This window comes from Trachypithecus francoisi, unplaced genomic scaffold, assembly GCF_009764315.1.
Source record: "Trachypithecus francoisi isolate TF-2019V2 unplaced genomic scaffold, Tfra_2.0 Lachesis_group16, whole genome shotgun sequence".
Taxonomy (NCBI): domain Eukaryota; kingdom Metazoa; phylum Chordata; class Mammalia; order Primates; family Cercopithecidae; genus Trachypithecus; species Trachypithecus francoisi.
In genome coordinates, this window is record NW_022681461.1 from 74,133,955 (window position 1) to 74,154,292 (window position 20,338).

At 39.5% G+C, this 20,338-nt stretch overlaps 1 protein-coding gene across 1 annotated transcript in view; it reads left to right on the forward strand.

Annotated features, from left to right (window-relative positions):
* Positions 1-242: 242 nt before the first annotated feature.
* The window catches only part of SHOC1 (shortage in chiasmata 1), a 131,717-nt gene continuing 111,621 nt past the window's right edge, over positions 243-20,338 (forward strand). The window contains exons 1-2 of the mRNA XM_033237821.1: positions 243-534; positions 622-746. The gene's annotated coding sequence lies outside the window, so the exon portion shown is untranslated. The remainder of the gene's footprint in view (positions 535-621; positions 747-20,338) is intronic.

Sequence of the window (20,338 nt, forward strand, 5' to 3'; positions counted from 1 at the left end):
ATTTCATGATACCGTCTTTGCCATTCTTGTTATATCTTCTTTGGTTTTGATTAATCCTATTGGGTTCTTTCCTCCCACACTTCTCAATGTTTGTAGAAAATAGGTCATAGAAATGAGTTTTTCCCAAGGAGAAAGAGGAACACAATCTTCTCAAAGTTAATGGGCACTGCTGTGAATGTTTCACACCATGTGACATTAGAATGGTTAACTACTCAATAACCTCCAGACAATGTTCCCCAAACACCCACGTTTTGTCATCTGAAGGCTTGCAGTGTCCAACACAAGAGGAAACGGACCCTATTGGTGCTTGTGCATACCTGATCTAATCTGTTTCCACAACAGCCCTAAGAGTATTTTACATTTGAAGAAACTCAATATTAAAGAAGTTTAAGAAACTTCTTCCTCATGACCACACAGCTAAAAAGTGACAGAACCAGGGCTCAGACTCAGGCCTGCATGACTCTAAGCCCAGGTTTTCCTGAGATAATATAGAAAAAGTACTCAAGACAGTCCCTGATTCATAGTAAGTTCCAGGTAAGTACTGGCTATTCTTTATCATAACTTAAAGTTATTTATTTATAATTCTGTCATTATTATTACATTGCAATGTCTGTCAAAAAGGTGGCTCCCTCTTTCTTCTGACGATGATTCTCATGTGCCTGAGACACATCTGGAGACACATTGAAGACGACTTCATTAACAGACCTGTTCACATAGAAGCTTGAGAGCTGGTATTCGTCTAAGTTGTAAGTAAAGACATGATTTTTCCCACTTTATTTAAAAGCCAGTTTTCAAAAGTTTTTTGAGAGCACATCTCCTTCCCATCGTTGCTCTCCCTCTGACTTTTCCGTTGCTGACATTTTCTTCAAAGGGTGACATCTTATTCAAAGGGTGAGTCTTTGGGCTTTCTTGAAGTCCCTAGGGGTCACCGGGCCAGCCATCATAGGTTTACCTCTTTCTCTAACTTTGTAAAGACATGATTGCCTTGTGACATGCGTGGCGTGTGCATCTCAGGCATTCAGCACAAATACTGTGAATAAGGCAGATTGTTCTCCTTTTGCTTGGGAGAGATATGAGAAACTATGTGAGTGCCACATATATAGGATAGAATCAGGTCAAGTTTGTTGATCTACAAGCTAGTCTGCATGAAACTTCATTCAACTTCTAATTAACCTTCTAATACTATTGCTTTTTTGCATGCCAGAAAGGGGGTATGAAGTTTCTTCTCTAAAGAAAAATAGGATATACAGATGTATCTTTTACATTAATGCCGTGCAGTCTGCAGCCACATTGGTAGCCACTCTTGAGTTTCCTAAAAATTACAGCTGTTTTGTTGCCAAGGACAGTCAGCCACTGAAGTTCAAGTACATGTGAAACTAGATGTTTTTATTTCTTTTTGTTTGTTTGTTTGAGATGGAGTTTCACTCTGGCACCCAGGCTGGAGTGCAGTGACATGATCTCGGCTCACTGCAACCTCCGCTTCCCAGATTCAAGCCTCAGCCTCCCGACTAGCTGGGACTACATGCGCGGGCCACCATGCCTGGCTAATTTTTGTATTTTTAGTAGAGACAGGGTTTCGCCATGTTGGTGAGGCTGGTCTTGAATTCCTGACCTCGGATGATCTGCCCCTCTCTACATCCCAAAGTGCTGGGATTACAGGCATGGGCCACAGTGCCTGGCTCTGAAACTAGTTTTGATGCTTCTTTTTTTTTTTTTTTTTTTTGAGACGGAGTCTCGCTCTGTCGCCCAGGGTGGAGTGCAGTGGCCGGATCTCAGCTCACTGCAAGCTCTGCCTCCTGGGTTTATGCCATTCTCCTGCCTCAGCCTCCCGAGTAGCTGGGACTGCAGGCGCCCGCCACCTCGCCCGGCTAGTTTTTTGTATTTTTTTAGTAGAGACGGGGTTTCACTGTGTTAGTCAGGATGGTCTCGATTTCCTGACCTAGTGATCCGCCCCTCTCGGCCTCCCAAAGTGCTGGGATTACAGGCTTGAGCCACCGCGCCCGGCCTGATGCTTCGTTTTTATGTCAAATTCAGCTCACATTCTAGTGAATAAAGATGAGAAAAAGTAGCTGAGGATGTTGGAGGAGACATTAGGGAACTCTAGGGAAATGAGGAAGGGAAGTGAGAAAGTAGATGCAGGGAAAAAATCTTTCCAGCATCCCTTCTGCTACCACTTGAGAAATTCTGAATACATTCCCACAAAATGTGGTTCGCGTAATTAGAGTGACTGAACTTCCTGACTTGACTGTGACAACTTCAGTTTTTCCCCGTTGCCCTGGCATGATTAATTTGCTTCTTTCATTCTCAGAGGTGTGAGATTTAAACAATAAGTTTTAAAAGCCACCTTATTAATAATCTAGGCCTCCAAAGTCTGGCTTCATGTTAATGTTTATATAAGAAAAAAATCAATGACTTTTTTTTAACCATCAAAGATGACATTTTAGCAAATCAAAATTCTGATTTCTGCCTAAACTTTCTCATATGCAAGTGAGTATAGAAATGTTGTTGGCACCACTCTAAGAAGGTTCTGACAAGCATTCTCAAATTAGTTGAATTAGAGAAATTAGCTTCAGTAGGATTTTTGAGATCATATATCATTTTATCATATAAAATGCTATTTTCTTAGTTGAAATCCAAAATCAGATTGTGTAGGGGTTATTTAAACTTTCTTCTTCTGCTTCTGTTTTTTTTCTTTTGGTCATGTGTTCTGCCTTCACAACTAATTGGTTGAAGTAGGATGGTCTAAGTTGAGAATAGTCCTATTATGTAAGATGGATGCGTCTGTTGGAATAGGGTAGGCACCGGAGAGAAGCCCAACCAGACAGCTGAGCTCAGCAGCAAAAACATGGGTAGTAGTATAATCGCTCAATGGGTCCACTTTGCCCACTGCCTAGACAGAGTCGATTTATCAAGGCAGGGGAATTGCAATAAAGAGTAATTTACACAGACTCAACTGTGCTAGAGACCGGAGTTTTATTATTACTCAAATCAGTCTCTCTGAGCATGGAAGGGGGAGGTCAGAGTTTTTAAAGATAATTTGACAGGTAGTGGCTCAGGAAGTTGAGAGTGCTGATTGGTCAGGTTGGAGATGGAATCACAGGGGGTCAAGTGAGATTTTCTTGCTGTCTTCTGCTCCTGGATGGGATCACAGAACTGGTTGAGCCAGATTACCAGTCTGGGTGGTATCAGCTGATCCATTAAAGGCAGGGTCTGCAAAATATCTCAAGCACGAATTTTAGGTTTTGCAATAGTGATATTATCCCTAGAAGCAATAGGGGAGGTTCACACTCGTGTAGCCAGAGGCTGCATGACCCCTAAACCACAATTTCTAATCTTGTAGCTAATTTGTTAGTCCTACAAAGGCAGACTGGTTCCCAGGTAAGAAGTGGGTCTTTTGGGGAAAGGGCTATTATCAATATTGTTTCAGAGTCAAACCATGAACTGAATTCCTTCCCAAGGCTAGTTCAGCCTACAACTAGGAATGAACAAGGACGGCTTAAAGGTTAGAAGCAGGATGGAGTTGGCTAGGTCTGATCTCTTTCACTGCCATAATTTCCTCATTTATAATTTTCGCAAAGGAGGTTTCAATAGTAAGCAGGCTGGTTCAACAATTCTTACAGGACAAAGCCTACCAACATGGCATCTGCTTCTTCTTAATGTTAGATAGTTCTCACAAGGCAGTTAGCTAAATCTTCCAGCATTCATCTTGAACCATTTAGCAAATAGCCAGGTCAAATTACTTTCAGCTAAGAAGAACATTGGCATGTATCAAAAAGCATGGGGTGATTATACTATTAATGCAGTGTCCCTTAAATTTCCTCAATTTTGGATTTCATGGAAGTCTACATAGTCATAGGAATTCAGCAGGCCATTTGGAGCCAGTGGAAGCAATATTTTCTTAGTTTATCCTAAGCAGGATTTTTGACTATTTACTTGGAAATTATTAAAAGGATGAGTCTGCTGCATTTCCTTTGGGATATTTTGCATATATTTCCTTTGGGAAGAGCTATACACTTCTCAGCTTCCTCCCATCTCAGCCATCATGATATGTATTGGCAAATCAATGAATTTTTTTCATCACATTTTTCAGTACTTTCTCTAGACTTTCAGATGTCTCTGCCTTGTTACTACAGATCATTTCCCTTTGCCCAGCCTCTCACCTGCTACTCCAGTTAGAAGCAACCCATCATTTGTGTTAAATAAATACAGAAATATTTAATTTATTTAATATTAAATATTAACATTTAGTTGGGACTACAGGCATGCGCCACCACACTCAGCTAATTTTTGTATTTTTTGTAGAGACAGGATTTCACCATATTGCCCAGGCTGGTCTCGAACTCCTGTGATCGAGATCCACCCACTTCGGCCTCCCAAAGTGCTGGGATTATAGGCATAAATTAAATAAAAACAGTTTGGCATGAATATGAGGAGGAAGAGTCAAAGCAAGGAAGACCAGGAATAGAAGTAGAAAGAAATTTTTTTTACAGAAGATAGTAAGAGAAGAAAGCATAGGGGGAAAAGATGCAAGAAGAGAAGGAGAATATGAAATAAGAGCCTGTCTTCAATAAGATTTGAGGGTTTTCTGCTCTCAGAGGACCTTAAGGATGCCTCAATTTAGCAGGAACAATTAGGGACAGTAAAGTGCAAACTACTTAGCAACTTAGTGCCCACGCCCACCCACACCACCCCTTTAACTATACCAGCACACTGTTGTATAGCAAATACAGTCATCTGTAAGTCACAGGGTACTGACAAAGTTTTAGATTCAGTCTTTGTGACTGTTATCAGGGTGTCTCAGGTGTAGTGCTTGGCCCTGTGTTGCTTGCCAATTACACCTGGTTGGATGTAAGAGACCAACATGTTGGGGCCCACATGTCTTCTGTGTGGTGGTTGCTTTCCTGTGTCCTTGTCTTGCAGTGAATTCATGAGGCCTTTTACTCTAGATGAGTAGTGTGAACACTGAAAACTGGAGACAGGTCTCAGTTAATTTAGAAAGTTTATTTTGCCAAGGTTGAGGACGTGCACCTGTGACACAGCCTCAGTAGATCCTGACAACATGTGTCCAGGGTGGTCAGAGCACAGTTTGGTTTTATACATTCTAGGGAGACATGAGACATCAATCAACATATGCAAGATGAACACTGGTTTGGTCTGGAAAGGTGGGACAACTTGAAGCAAAGGCAGGAAAGCAGGAAGACTCGAAGCAGGGAGGTGGCTTCCAGATCATAGGTAGATAGAAGACAAATGGTTGCATTCTTTTGGGTTTCTGGTTAGCCTCTCCAAAGGAGGCGATCAGATGTGGATTTATCTCAGTGAACAGAGGGCTACTTTGAATAGAATGGCAGGCAGGTTGGCCCTAAGCAGCTCCCAGCTTGACTTTTCCCTTTAGCTTAGTGATTTGGGGGTCCCAAGATTTATTTTCCTTTCACAGTAGTCATGTTTTTTAGGCCATTTAGCCCAGCCTCCTTTAATATGGAACAGGGGTTGAACTAGATAATCCCTAAATGCCCTGTGGCTCCAGCATTCTAGAATTTGAAATAATTCAGCAACATAGGATGTACATCTCTTTGGAATATCAAAGTCTTCCTTAAGGAGCACGAAGACTGTCATTTTTTCTTGGGAAACTAGGACTTGAAGAAAGAAATACAGAAGTTTAAAGTAGATTATCGAGCATTATGTCACACTTAGAGAGATTCGTCTCAATAGTTCCTATCTGTCTAATTTCTGTTTTGGGGGAACTGAAGTCAATACTATCTAGATAGGCCTCTGCAATAATCTCTTATTTTCTTCCATCTCTCTTCTATTTGGGGGACTAAATCAGGAAGTAGCAGGCTTTTTTTATTCCTCCTCCTCTTCCTCCTCCTTCTTTTTCTTGTTCGACAGGGTCTTACTATGCTGGCCAGGGTAGTCTCAAACTCCTGGCCTCAAGCAGTCCTCCTGCCTAAAAGTGCTGGAATTAGAGGGGTGAGCCGCCACTCCCAGCCAAAACTTTTTCTGTAAAGGACAATATAGCAAATATTTTAGGCTTTGCAGGCCAAAGAGACAGTTCAAGGACATTATGAAGGTACTTAGGTAACCATTTAAAAATGTAACAATTTTAATTTAATTTAACTTAATTTTAAGTAAAAGTCCCCACAAAAACCCCATTCAAAGGTCAGCAGTCTCAAAGATTGAAGGTAGATGAACTCAGAAGATGAGAAAGAATCAAAGAAACAACCGCTGAAGCCTCAAAAAGCCAGAGTGCCTCATCTCTTCCAAATGATCATGACAATTTTAAAATGTAGGAATCATTCCTAACTAGTATGCTATACAAAGAGCAGCCAGCAGGCTAGATTCAGCCCACAGGCCATAGTTTGCCAACCTCTGGACCAGACTGATATGAAAGGGAAGGAACCAATCCAGGGACATTTGTGTTAGTCACTGAGGAACCTCCTTACATGGAGCAAAATGATCAAATTGGAATAATCTGAAAACCGTTTTGCTCACATGTCTGACACTTTGGCTGGAATGACTTAAAGATGAGGGCTAAGAACCAGAGCCCTGTATAAGTTGGCTTCTTACAGCTTGTTAGTTTCAGACTAATCAGGCTTCTTGTATGGCTCAAGGCTCTAAGAGTGAGTGAATAAGTCAGAAACTGCATTGACCCAGCCTTGAATATCCACATTCTCATTTCCCACCATACTACCTTTGTTGATGCATTAATAAGCCTACCTAGATGCAACAGGAGAGGACAGACCTACCCCTAAATCAGAAGAATGTCAAATAATTTGAGGGTATAATTTTATTTTATTTTTGAGACAGGATCTTGCTCTGTTACTTAGGCTGGAGTGCAGTGGTACAATCTTGACTCATTGCAATCTCTGCCTCCTGGGCTCAGGTGATCCTCACGTCTCAGCCTCCTGACTAGCTGGGACTACAGGCATGCGCCACCATGTCCAGCTAATTTTTGTATTTTTTTGTAGAGACAGGATTTCACTGTGTTGCCCAGGCTGGTCTCGGAACTCTTGGACTCAAGTGATCCACCCGCTTCGGCCTCCCAAAGTGCTGGGATTATAGGTATAAGTGACTGCAACTGGCAAGTGCAGTTTTAAGTAATCAGACTTTGGTCATCACTAGGTCTGCATATCCAGTGTTTGGAAATCTATTTCTAGCCTGCCTATTTGGATTTGATGACATTTTAAGTCCCTCAAACTTATCCACATTGACTCTTCACTCTACTGTTGGCTTTTTATGCTTCCTTGGTATCCACATTATTGTAAGTCTTTGGTAAGAGGTTCTTCCCATTGGCGTGGACCTACAGAATGCTCACTAGCTAGATTATGCCCTCAGCCCTCTCCAAGGACAAGGATTTTATACAATACAACTAGGACTAGAGATTGTTAGAGGTCCTCTGCTCATCGCAGAGTTGTCTGTAGAGCTAAAGGTTCTACCAGCAGAGACAGGGAGGTAGCTGTACACTTGCAAAGTGATTGAGTTGCTGGCAACTCACACCACTGCTGGAACCCCTCAAAAATTCCCACTTTCCCATGGAAGACAGAGAGATATCTCACACCTGTAATCCTAGCATTTTGGGAGTAAACCATCAACAGAACAAATTAAATATCTAGAATTTAGCACATGGGAGTATATGATAAAGATGTAATTTAAAACAGAAGGGAAAAGTCAAAAAACTGTTTTTTACTTTTTTTTACAAAAAAGTAAAAAAAAGTTTAGTTAACACTAAACTTTAAGAACAATATTAAATTAAGAACATATTTTATGCCTTACACACACATATACACATATATCATCCTAGAAGTTCTAAATGTAAAAGATGACATGGTAAAAACAGAAGAAAATATATTTGAAAATTTTTACAATCTTTGGGATGGTGGTGGCTTTTCTAAATATGGCCCTAAAGGCACAAACTATAAGAAAGAGAATGATAAATTTGGCTACATAAAAATGAAAAACAAACGAGGAAAAAATTATTTCCTCAATTTTCTTACTAGCTACTGATTTTAAATGAAATATAAAAACTTGTTTGTTAAAGGTGTGTAACACTGGTGTTCTTACGTGGAGAGTACAGACCTCAACATAATGTTGCCTAAGATATTTTATCAGAATGGGAGGGTTGTTTTCCTTCTGCGTAAGTGAACAATAAATACTATGTGTGAGAATGAGTCATATCCTCAAATACTTTTATTTTTGGTGACCAATAGATCTCTCATGATTCTCATGAAAGAATCTTACCAGACATTTACTCATACATTTACCACGGTATCTAGATAGGATATACATGGGGAAACAAAACTCTGATGCCATAGGTAGGGTAGTAGAAATAACTTTCAACTGGAGACAGAACTTTCCAGATGGAGCTTGTGTCATCCTGGAACATTTATGCCCTTGGGCAGGTCGCTTAACATCTCTGAGCTTTAGTTTCCTTACTATTTGCAAAGCATAATAATACCTTGGAGAGTTGCTATGAAGATTAGAACCAAATAAACATTTTCTAAGCTCCTACTCTTTGCCAGGTTCTCAATATACATGAAAGAGTGTTTGTAAAATGCTACACAAAAATGTTACTATCACATACCAAATTCCCTGCTCTAAAGGAGGTCTGAGTAGAAGAAGGACAAAAGAGCATACATACAATTAATGATAACAAAATTTGAAAGTGAGAAAAGCTCTACCAGTAAAAAAGAAAAGAACCGATCAGAGAAGATCAGGGAATTTAGCTGGGAAGCTTGAATTGGGCTTTCAAAGGTGGGTAAGTGCTTGGACCTATGGGGATGTGCAGATAGAGGGTATATGCTATGGTTTGAATATTTGTTCATTCCAAAACTGATGTTGAAATTTAATCCCCAATGTGGCAGTATTGAGAGAAGTGGCCTGTAGGAGGTGATTGGGTCATGAGGGCTCTGCCTTTACGAATGGATTAACCCATTCATGAATTAATGAATTAATGGGTTATCATAGGAGTGGGATTGGTAGCTTTTTAAGAAGAGAGACCTGATCTACCATGCTAATCCCCCTGGCCATGTGATACCCTGTACCACCTGGGGACTTTGCAGAGCTCCCACCAGCAAGAACTCTCACCAAATGCGATCCCTTGATTTTGGACTTCTTAGCCTCCATAACTGTAAAAAATAAGTCCCTTTTCTTATAAATAACTCATTTTCAGGTATTTGGTTATAAGCAATAGAAAACAGACTAAGACAATACAATACGAGAAGGAGCAAACAGAACAGATGAAAGCAAAGATAGTATGGGGAAAACAATAGTTATTTAACAATAGTGTGGGGTGGATGTAGGTCAGCAGTAGCTGGAAAAAGCTTGGAACCAGATCACAAAGAGTCCTGAAGGCCACGCTAAGGAGTTTAGAATTCATTCCTTAGGAAATGAAGAGTTGTATGAAATGTGCAAACTTCAGCATTAGACTTGGGTTGGCCCCTCACTTTCTAGCTATGTAGTTTTGAGCAAGTCACTTGGCCTGTTTAAACCTCAGTTTCCTCTTTTATGTAATAGAGAGACTAATATTAACTGAAGTACCAAGCTTAGTACCTTGAAAACAGGAGATGCTTGACATATCAAAGTTATTATTGGTTAACTACTGAAGGACTTTAATTAGAGTAGTGAATATAATTTTATTCTACAGCACTATGTAGACTAGATTAGAGGCTGGGAGAACAGCTAGGAGAAAATTACAGTAGTCTAAGAAAGAGGTAGTGGAGTTATAGGGAATACGGAAAACTTTAAAAGTAGAAGGTTCAAAATAACAGTGTTAGAAAATATTTTAGGATAGAATATAATGAAGCACGTTTTAGACACAGAAAAGCCATTATAGGAGACAGAATGAAGATGTACATGAGAGGAAAACACTTACGAACTAAATTTTGGAGGAGGTAAGTGGGGATCTGTTGCATCCAAGGGAAATAGTGCTCTGCCTTTCTTATCTGTTTGTATCCTGTGATACAGAATGCATTTTTGTAGGTATAAGTAATTTGGGGAATAAGATAAGGCACAAAGATTGAAAGAGAATATCTTAGAAAGAAAAGTACTTATTCATAGAAAGAAGAGAGTAAGAAAATGCCAAATGAGGCTAAATAGACATTTTGAGATAAAAAGAGAAAAGTGGAAAAAACACAACCTCCCACTCAAGCAGAACGTGAGGTCACCTGCAGGAAATGAGGTAGGTTTCATATATACGACTAGAAGGGTGTGAAGAGTGTGAAGAGTGTGGGACTAGATTAGTCTATATCAAGATTTCTTAAATTTCCTTTAATCAGTAGTAAATACTATTCTTATTTTGGAACAGGCGCGTGCCACCATGCCCGGCTAATTTTTTGTATCTTTAGTAGAGACGAGGTTTCACCATGTTGGCCAGGCTGGTCTTGAACTCCTGACCTCATGATCCACCCGCCTCGGCCTCCCAAAGTGCTGGGATTACAGGTGTGAACCACCGCGCCTGGCCTTTTTTTTTTTTTTTTTAAATCATTTTATTACCCTTTGTTAACAGCCCCAGGGACAGGGGACCAGGGGTACGGGGAGGAGGGGAAGTGGGGCTCCAGCCCCACAACCCCTCCCAACCCACCCCTTTCCCCTTTATATATTTATAATCTATATACAAGCTCCGGGTGTGAGGGCAACCCAGGCTCCTTGTCTTCTGGGAACCCAGGCTCCTCTGCCCGTCGGGAAGGCTCTTTTCGAGGAGGCCCATTGCTCCCAAGGCTTAGGCATCCAGCGGAGGACATCTGGTGGGGAGGCCTGTTCGTGAAGGTTGATGTGCTGGGTAAGGAAGACTCCACCACCGTAGGTGGAAGGCGGGGCCTTGAGACGGGAATTGAGGCCAGTAAAGGACCTTCCAGTTGGGGAGTATGTGATGACCCAGGACTCCCAAGGTTGCTGCTCAGTTTTCAATAATCCTGGAACGGCTTTATTTCCACTGGATGCAGCTCTGCTTGCCCCAAGCTAGTGGGGAAGGGCCTGGCAGGTGAAGGCCGCATCCGAGTAGTAGGAGCAGGTGGGAGCCGCAGAGCCAGGCTGGCTTTCCCCAAGTTTTGACAACAAAAACATCTTCAGACATGCCCAAATGTCCCCTTGAGGGACAAAATCACCTCCAATTGAGAACCACTGGTCTATATGTTGTTAGAATACGATAAGGGGGCGTTTAGAAATAAAGGGATAGGGCTGGGCGCGGTGGCTTATGCCTGTAATTCCAGCACTTTGACAGGCTGAGGCGGGAGGATAACTTGAGGTCAGGAGTTCGAGGCCAGCCTGGCCAACATGGTGAAACCCCGTCTCTACTAAAAATACAAAATTAGCCAGGCGTGGTGGTGGGCGCCTGTAATCCCAGCTACTTGGAAGGCTGGGGCAGGAGAATCACTTGAACCCGGGAAGCAGAGGTTGCTGTGAGCTGAGATGGCACCACTGCAATCCAGCCTGGGCGACAGAACGAGACTCTATCTCTAAATAAATAAATAGATACATAGCTAATGTATTGTTTGAGACTCTATTTCTCACACCTAGAATATTGCTGGCATATACCAACACACTCTCTCTATAACAAATGAAGGGAAATAATGATTGACAACTGGCATTGAAGGTCTAGCTACAGATATATGCTGTGCTAAGTAATTAACGAGCCTGATTTTCTGGTTTTGTTATTTTCTTCCAAAATGATAAAGAGCCCAGGCACAGAACCAGTGAAATAATCCAGGAAGCCAGAAAACAAAGAAGGTTACTTAAAGAAGGTGGTCAACAGTATATTAAATGATCAATAGGTGGTCAGTTGGTGGTCAATAACATTACTGTTTCTAGCTATTCTTCTTTCCTGTAAGAGACAACACAAGTTGTCTTTCTCCTGAAGTTGTACATACTGAACACACAGTAGGTATTCAAAATTCATTTGTTGAATTAGTTTACATTCTGAGATACAAGATTAAGTCTAAATTGAAAATATAAAATTATGAGAATTGTTTTACAAAATCTTTTTATTTATGGGAAAGGTCTACCTTCAAGAAAATGATTTTTCTTGCATATGAAATTATTATCATTTTTATTTTTTGAGAGAGTCTCGCACTGTCACCCAGGCTGGAACACAGTGGAACAATCTCCACTCACTGCAACCTCTGCTTTCCGGGTTCAAGTGATTCTCCTGCTTTAACCTCCTGAGTAGCTGGGATTACAGGTGCCCACCGCCACGCCCAGCTAATTTTTTGTATTTTTAGTAGAGACAGGGTTTCACTATGTTGGTCAGGCTGGTCTTGAACTCCCGACCTTGTGATCGGCCCATCTCAGACTCCCAAAATGCTAGAATTACAGGCATGAGCCACCGTGCCCGGCCATGAAATTATTATTAATGTAACATCCTTCTTCCCAAATTCAGTCCAATGCCCATCTCCTTCATTTTTATTTTTTTTTTTTTCTTTTTTTTTTTCTTTTTATTTTTTTATTTTTTTATTTTTTATTATACTTTAAGTTCTAGGGTACATGTGCATAACGTTTATATCATGTATAACTCCCCAGTGCAATCCCTCCCTCCTCCCCCCTCCCCATGATAGGCCCCAGTGTGTGATGTTCCCCTTCCCGAGTCCAAGTGATCTCATTGTTCAGTTCCCACCTATGAGTGAGAACATGCGGTGTTTGGTTTTCTCTTCTTGTGATAGTTTGCTAAGAATGATGGTTTCCAGCTGCATCCATGTCCCTACAAGGACGCAAACTCATCCTTTTTGATGGCTGCATAGTATTCCATGGTGTATATGTGCCACATTTTCTTAATCCAGTCTGTCACAGATGGACATTTGGGTTGATTCCAAGTCTTTGCTATTGTGAATAGTGCCGCAATAAACATACGTGTGCATGTGTCTTTGTAGTAGAGTAATTTATAATCCTTTGGGTATATACCCAGTAGTGGGATGGCTGGGTCATATGGTACATCTAGTTCTAGATCCTTGAGGAATCGCCATACTGTTTTCCATAATGGTTGAACTAGTTTACAATCCCACCAACAGTGTAAAAGTGTTCCTATTTCTCCACATCCTCTCCAACATCTATTGTTTCCTGACTTCTTAATGATTGCCATTCTAACTGGTGTGAGATGGTATCTCATTGTGGTTTTGATTTGCATTTCTCTGATGGCGAGTGATGACGAGCATTTTTTCATGTGTCTGTTGGCTGTATGGATGTCTTCTTTTGAGAAATGTCTGTTCATATCCTTTCCCCACTTTTTGATGGGGTTGTTACAAGGCTACAGTAACCAAAACAGCATGGTACTGGTACCACAACAGAGAAATAGACCAGTGGAACAGAACAGAGTCCTCAGAAATAATACCACACATCTACAGCCATCTGATCTTTGACAAACCTGACAAAAACAAGAAATGGGGAAAGGATTCCCTATTTAATAAATGGTGCTGGGAAAATTGGCTAGCCACAAGTAGAAAGCTGAAACTGGATCCTTTCCTTACCCCTTATACGAAAATTAATTCAAGATGGATTAGAGACTTAAATGTTAGACCTAATACCATAAAAACCCTAGAAGAAAATCTAGGTAGTACCATTCAGGACATAGGCATGGGCAAGGACTTCATGTCTAAAACACCAAAAGCAACGGCAGCAAAAGCCAAAATTGACAAATGGGATCTCATTAAACTAAAGAGCTTTTGCACAGCAAAAGAAACTACCATCAGAGTGAACAGGCAACCTACAGAATGGGAGAAAATTTTTGCAACCTACTCATCTGACAAAGGGCTAATATCCAGAATCTACAAAGAACTCAAACAAATATACAAGAAAAAAAAAAAAAAAACAAACAACTCCTTCATTTTTAAATACAAGGCATAAAAGCAACCAAGGGGCAGGGCGCGGTGGCTCAAGCCTGTAATCCCAGCACTTTGGGAGGCCGAGATGGGCGGATCACGAGGTCAGGAGATAGAGACCATCCTGGCTAACACGGTGAAACCCCGTCTCTACTAAAAAACACACAAAAAAACTAGCCGGGCGAGGTGGCGGGCGCCTGTAGTCCCAGCTACTCAGAGGCTGAGGCGGGAGAATGGCATAAACCTGGGAGGCGGAGCTTGCAGTGAGCTGAGAACCGGCCACTGCACTCCAGCCTGGGTGACAGAGCGAGACTCCGTCTCAAAAAAAAAAAAAAAAAGCAACCAAGGATACCTCAAATAACATTAAGCCTTATTTTGGTGAGAGAACGAAATAAGAGTTTTCCCACATTTTAGAAGGATGATGTTTGTTAACCTGGATATTTGAGACATTTATTATAACTTATTCTAGTTCGAATTTGCAAGTTTAGACCCTTGGATGTTATTTATTTTGCAAGTTGGTTCATCTTCCATTAAGTACATAGTGGTGCTATGTTGTGGCTTTTGTGGTCCAAACAGCTAGACATCTCACTGGTGTGGTTAATCTGGTAAAATATCTAAATGAGTTATCTAATCAAATTTTTGCATCTCTATAACTTGTTTGTTGACATAATAAAGTATTATTTATTTTTTTAAACTTCCATACTCTTATAATGTTAATTTTCTTAGGGAATAATAGTTATGTAAATGGCTTATTTTCCCTATCACATTGAAAGAGTAGAGTCAATTTGCTTTCCCCAAGTAGCATATTTCCTTGCATATAATATATGCTTAAAAATAATTGATGGATAAATCAATAAGTAAACAACTACACTTCACAGGGTAGAAGTCAGAAGACCTGAGTTCTCGATCTACCTATGTATTTCTGGGCAAATTGCTTAACTTCACTGAACCATATAATGTGCAAGGTTTTAGGGTAAATATTACCCAGGGAGAGGTGAAAGTATCGGGTTAGTACTTCTACTTTTCCCATGGAGATGGCGACCCAATTACCACTCTTTCTTCTGGGTTACAAAGTGAAGTCTAGGCACAGGTAAAGTTTACAGCAAGAATCTTAGCTTACCTGAATTTTTCAATGTGTGTAAAAGATCCAATAAGCATATGATATGTGAAATGGTTCATAATCAGAAAAATGCTGAAGGGTTGAACATATGGGACAGAGAAAAGTAATAGTATTTACAGAGACGAATACTGCCAAAATAGACTAGAATAACATTTGTCTTCTTGTATTTGAAAAGAGATAATCTACATGAATATGAAATGTTAGGTTTCCCTTCTATACTTGCAAAAATTTATTTACATGCGGTTGCTACCATAGCTCTTTTCCAGCAGTAATTATCCAGCTTAATTAGACTGAATATGTTGTATTAAAATGTTCGCTCTCAGCCTATTGGTGCAAAACAGTCCCTTAATGGTGATCAAAAGACAGTATGTGAGGTTACACCTATAAATTAGCAGCCAGAAGACAATAAATTACTTATGTAATACATTTGTGCAATACTTTCCATTCCACATATCCAGATTTTCTGCATGATCTGGTTTGAGCTAATCTGCAATTCTGTCTCGAGCTGATTATCTGCTATATTCATACCATGTCCATTTTGCACAGGCATGTATATGTGTGTAATATTTCACACACAATTGCTCCTGCAAAAACACTGAAAGCCTACATTTAATAGGAAGTGTAAAAAAATTGATAGTCATTATTTCAAAATGACCTAGTGCCAGATGTTAAGAAGTAAATTAAATTTTCATCACAGCGCTTACTCTGGATAAGGCATTACATTGTGCTACTTACATAAAGATAATTAAGACATGGTCCATGGCCCACGATCTCAAGAAGATTGAAGTCTGGTGGGGAAGGCAGACATGAACAAAACAACTATAATGCAAAACATGAAAAGTGCCCAAAGTGGGATATTAACAAAAATTGTAGGAATGACAAAAGGTAACCACTGACTCTCAATAAGTGTGTCAGTGGGAGGAGGAAATATTTAAACTAAAATTTATAGAATAAGTAGGATTTCAATATGTGATCAGAGTACAAAATAAATCAGCAGGAACAAAGACTTAGGAGTAGGAGAATCTCTTTCAGAGAATGGCCAGTGGTTCAGGATTTCACAATAAATGGAGTTGAGTAGGTAGTTGTTCCATGCTAAAGATTTCAGATTTTATGCTGTGGTGACAGCTGAAACAATTTGAGCAGGAAAGTGGTATTCTCAACTGTTTTAGAAATATCATCCTGGCAGCAGTGTTTAGAATCGCCTAAAGAGAAGAAAAATAAGAGCAACTCATACAAGGATTTGTGAACTTCTTGGAGGCAAATATTTGTTTTCCCTATTTTTTGCATCATCAGTGCCTAGTATTGTGCCTGGCACAAAGTATGTTCTCAATAAACATTAAATGTTATTACTATAGCCTTAACAGCACAGTGTGTGAGTACAACAATGAAGCTTGATATTATTATAAGAGATTTCCGTAAATGTATGGAATTGGTCTGGACAGTAGAGGGATTTTTTTCCTCCATCCCATCCTCAGCTTAGTTTATATTCAAGTGTGTTTTATATCAACTTGTTTTATTTCCATTTAGGTTCAAAATGACAATGGTGCAAATAATGGTGAATTAAAATTTATAGGGAAAAGTAGTTGTTCTAAGATTCTCATCATGTGCACGATTTTAGAAATAATGATGCAGAAACATTATCCACTAAGAAAAAAACAGATGATTTGGATATGATAAAATTATCTGTAAATATAGAAAGAAAACTATCTTTAGAAATTCACCAAAATGAACGGGGAGAAAACATTTACAAAACATGGATGACTCAAGAGCAAATATTCGTTTTAGAGAGTGTATGATCTCGTTCAGTTTGGGCTCTGAAGTCAGATTGCCTGGATTTGCAACTCTGTCTCATACTTTCAAGCTCATCTTGGGTAAGAGACTTAAGTGGTCAATGCCCCCGGTTTCTCTTCTGTAAACTGGAGTTTGTAATATTTGTAAATTTATCTAGCTTATGAGTTGTTACACAGTGTTTAGAATAGTGCTTGGTACATAATGAGTGCTAAATAAAATTTAGCTTTTTTTCTTTTCTTTCTTTTTCTTTTTTCTTTTTTGAGACAGAGTCTCACTCTGTCACTCAGGCTAGAGTGCAGTGGCATGATCTCACTCACTGGAACCTCTGTCCCCCGAGTTCAAGTGATTCTCTTGCCTCAGCCTCCCAAGTAGCTGGGATTATAGGTGCGTGCCACCACACTCAGCTAATTTTTTTTTTTTTTTCTTTTTTGAGATGGAGTCTCACTCTGTCACCCAGGCTGAAGCGCAATGGCATGATCTCGGCTCACTGTAACTTCTGCCTCCCGGGTTCAAGCGATTCTCCCTGCCTCAGCCTCCTGAGTAGCTGTGATTATAGGCACCCACCACCACACCTGACTAATTTTTGTATTTTGAGTGGAGACAGGGTTTTACCAAGTTGGCCAGGCTGGTCTTGAACTTCTGACCTCAGGTGATCCTCCTGCCTCAGACTCTCGAAGTGTTGGGATTACACACGTGAGCCACGGCACCCAGCCTACCAGCTATTTTTAAGTTAGTATTCTGAATGTGGCAGAGATTGCCGTGTATTTCCTAATATATGTTTTTTCTTATATTAATAATAGAATCTCCAAATCATAACTCTGCATGCAGCTGTTCAGAATGAACACTGCATCTTCCAGCCTTTACTGCAACTAAATGTGACCATGTGACTGGGGCCTGGCAAATGAGATGTAAGCAGAAGAGTCATGTGGCAGCTAATGGGAAACTTCCTTAACAGACAACTAGACATCTACTAGATCTCAAAATTTTCAAGTATGAAATTGCTAAGGGTTGGTAAGGATATAGAGCAGTAGAGACTGTTAAATATTACTGATGGGTATGTGAATTGGTATAATCACTTTGGAAAACAGTTTAGTGTTAGTCAATAAATATGAAGATATGTATATACTCAATAATCCAAAACTTTTTCCTAAATCTATATTCCAGAGAAACATATATGTGTACTAGGATACATATACAAGGATATTGTAGCAGCATTCTTTGTAATAGACAAAAATTAGAATAATCCAAAGGTCCATCAACAGTTGAATGGATAAACTGCAGTATGTTTATAAAATAGGATACTATTGTATCCTATTTAATCATCATATATAATTGAAATCATCATATACAATACATCAAACGAAATTGATGAAATTGAATCATCACATACAATAAACATGGAAGAAGCAAGAATCAAAGTAACACAAACACCAAGATTCAAAAATAGGCAAACTATGTCATTTAGAAATGCATACTTGGGTGAAACACTTTAAAGAAAAGCAAGGCAATGATTACCATAAAGTCAGAATTATAGTAATCTCTAGGTCTAGAGGGAGACTTCCTCTAGGGAGAGTTGTGATTAGAAAGGAAAAGCAGGCTTCTGAAATTCCAATGCTCTGTTTCTTCACTTGAGGGGAGGCTCCATGGATGTTTTCTTAAAATAATTTTTATAACTATACATTGTGGTATAGTTTCTATGTAAACATTATATTTCTATATGAACATTACTTTTCTATGTGAACATTATGTTTTACAATTTAAGTTACATATATATAAAGAGACATTGTGCCTTTCGCCTTTGCTCCTTTTCAGTCCTTCCTCTATCCTGCTTCCTGAAACAGAAACTGCAACCTGAGACCATGAAAACAAGGACCACTACACAGAAATATCAGGAAAATGAGCTGGTAGGAAATTAAGTCCCAAAGGACTTAGTGGGGCAGAGCTGTCATATCAGTCCTTAACCTTTGTACCTCTGGACTTCATTTACATGAAAGAGAAATATATCTAATATTATTTTGGAATTTTCTGTTACTTATACAGCTAAGCTGATTTTAACTAAGGCACCTTTACACTAGATTTTCAAAAAGACAACCTACCCAGTAGGAAAGTCATTTGATCTCATACACACACAAACATACAGATGCATACACATATACACACATACACAGGCACATGCATAATTAGACAATTCATGGAAGAAGAAATTCAAAGGGTTCATAAACATCTAAAACATGTTTAATCTCAGCAGTAGTCAGAGAAATGCAAATTAAAACAAGATAGAATTTTTCATGCATCAGCCTGGCAAAAATTTCTGAAGAGCAATATATTCAGTACTGTTGGATATTCAGGAAAATGATGATCCCTTTCTGGTACTGTTAATGTAAAGTGCTATACATTTTTGGAAGGAAAAATGGCAATATCTGTTAAATTTGAAATGCTCTTACAATTTGAGCCACCAGGCCAAAACAAATCTATGCCACAGAAAGTACTCAAGAGCATAGGTCCAAGAATTCTTACTGCAGCATTATTTGTCAAGGTAGAAAACTGGGAACAATCTGTTAATCCATCAGTAGTGGAATGTTTAGATACATCATGGCATGTAGTTACTATAAAATATTATACAGCTATTTTTTAAATTACTAATTTTTATATATAATTAACCAATCAACATTGTATATGCATATCTGAATAAATTTGTATGAACATACAACAAAATGTGAAAAGAATCAACCCAGATTGTAAATACTGGTTACCTGGGAGTTGGGGTGGGAATGGAGATTACTTTCTCTGTATACATCTTTGGGTGGTTTTCCTGGTTATAGTGAGGATAAGCATGTGTTATTTTTGGTTTTTGTTTTGTTTGTTTTCGAGATGGAATCTTGCTCTGTCCCCCAGGCTGGAGTGCAGTGGCATGATCTTGGCTCACTACAACCTCTGCCTCCTAGGTTCAAGTAATTCTCCTGCCTCATCCTCCCAAGTAGCTGGGATTACAGGGGTGTGCCACCACACCGGCTGATTTTTTTTTTTTTTTTGTATTTTTAGTACAGATGGGGTTTCACCATGTTGACCAGGCTGGTCTCGAACCCCTGACCTCAGGTGATCTGCTGGCCTTGGCCTCCCAAAGTGATGGGATTACAGGCGTGAGCCACCACGCCCAGCCAGTTTTTTTTTTAACTTTTACAAAGATATTTAATTTAAAATTGATTTTAATAAAAGGTAGACATCCAAGAACACAGAATGATTAATGCACTTCAATGTTAGGTGAATATCTTTAAAACTGATTATTGTCAAACATTAAATCTATATAACTGAAGCAAACTGCACACGCCTGTACAAAATAAAGGAAGTAACTTAAGAAAATAAAGTGACTTACCCACTGACATTTCACAATTAGTTTTTGAACAATCAACACAAAAGACACCCATGTGTTGGTAAAATAAACAAATGCATGTTACTTCTTGCAATCTTCTGGGAAGGAGTTTAATGCCAAGCCGTTTGATGTAAAAGACAGCAGTTAAGAAATATGGAGGAAAGAAAAATTATTCCTCATCAGGCGAGTCTAGCGATACTTAAATGTGTATATGTAAGGGGGTGGCTTTAATTAAGGTATAAAATCCACCTGCGC